The sequence below is a fragment of the Macrobrachium rosenbergii genome, chromosome 8 (assembly GCF_040412425.1).
Source record: "Macrobrachium rosenbergii isolate ZJJX-2024 chromosome 8, ASM4041242v1, whole genome shotgun sequence".
Classification (NCBI taxonomy): domain Eukaryota; kingdom Metazoa; phylum Arthropoda; class Malacostraca; order Decapoda; family Palaemonidae; genus Macrobrachium; species Macrobrachium rosenbergii.
This window is the reverse complement of record NC_089748.1, coordinates 63,522,984-63,524,650: the sequence shown is the minus strand read 5'-3', so window position 1 is coordinate 63,524,650 and position 1,667 is coordinate 63,522,984.

The window sequence follows — 1,667 nt, the reverse complement described above, 5'->3', positions numbered from 1 at the left end:
CATTCGCGTATTTCGCCTTTGTAATGCTTTCTCCTCTATCCCCCTCTCTCTCTCTCTCTCTCTCTCTCTCTCTCTCTAATATTATCTAATATAGGTTCTTTGAGTTAGAGTTTAATGCTAGATTTAAAAAAAAATGACAGATAAAACAATGGACAGCTGAATAAGTTTAGGAAATCAAACACACTGAAATCTCCCATAAAAGTAAGATGATGCACATGTCTAGAACGATGTGTATTGCTATATACGAGTATGGACGTGAGTTATGGTATGAAAGTGAAGCTAAAAAGGTTCTTGTCGATTTAAGAATACAACATTAAGAGTATCACTAGGAGTTTGATGGCAGGATACTGTTATAGATGATAGAGAAAGGGACATTACGAAGTTAATTGTTAAATTTGACTGACCTTGAAGATTTCGATTTACAGATATAAAATTATAAATTACATTGGTCTTTAACGTGTTTATATTATAATAAACCGACTAATTGGTGATAAGCTTTGTTCTAGTTGGAGAGGCCTGTACGACTTCGCTAGACGAACTTCATCCTCACTGATTTTTTTTTTTTTGGTATGTTGAAGTGATACGACTGTAAGAGACAAATGAAAGTGAAAGGAATTAAAATTCAAGATAAAGTTCACCTTTGGAACCAAATTTCATTCATAAAGTTTCGCTTTCACCACATATATCCTTCTCGCACCACTGAAGTTTTCCCTTTGACATTCAGAAGTTGATAATGACTTCATTGACGCCTTCGAATGTAACTTCTGGACGAAGTGTTGTTGATTTTGTTTTGGGAAGAGCTTTTATGACCCAAGCAAGTTCAGTTTGATACCTGGTCCCATTAACTGGATGTTACGATTGGCCAATATTTAGCACTTTGGAAAAAGATAATTAATTTGAAATACTTTTCATGACGAATGTAGATGACTAAATAAAGACCACCACTTTATTATTTCCATGAGGTTTATAGTATTTCATTATTGTATCCGTAATTTAGTTTTATCATAGACTTTCATCTTCCAGTTATGACATCTTTGTAAGTTACCATTTTTTCCTAATTTTCTCTTAGTGGTTTATTGTGAATTTTTGTTTCCTTCTGAGGAAAATAAAAATGATCTAAGCGAATACGCTGTTGTAAAACTTTCGAGGTTTTACGTGGGAAATAAAGCGAGCGCAGGAAAACTAAATTCTCCTTGTCTGCGAAATCGCTGAAAAATAAAAAAGAAAGGAAGTAAAAAAAGAGAAAATGGAGAAACAGTGTGGCAACATTCGCAATATGAAGGCGCTGCCTCTCAGTTGGTTGTCATTGCAGAGAGTTCGTCGAAAGAAACAGAAAGCCTCAAGCTTTTCCAATATTTCTCCTCGGGCGACAGATGTGTTTCTTGTTGTGGACTTTTTTTCTCGTTCCATTTGAGTTTATGTATTACGTGTGTGCCTGCTCGCGTACTGTACGCACGCATGTAGGCTACTTATGTCTTGGTGCTTGTTATGTGGATTGAGTTTGTCAGTTTGCGATCTTTCCTAGATAGTGACCCCCAAGGGTTTTAACCCGATATGTATCCTCCTTTGCGGCGTGTGCCCGTTGGAGATTGCCCTAAAAACATAAAGGATGCTGTAAATACCATAAAGATTAATGACCCCAAAGAAATACTGGTCCTGAACTTTGT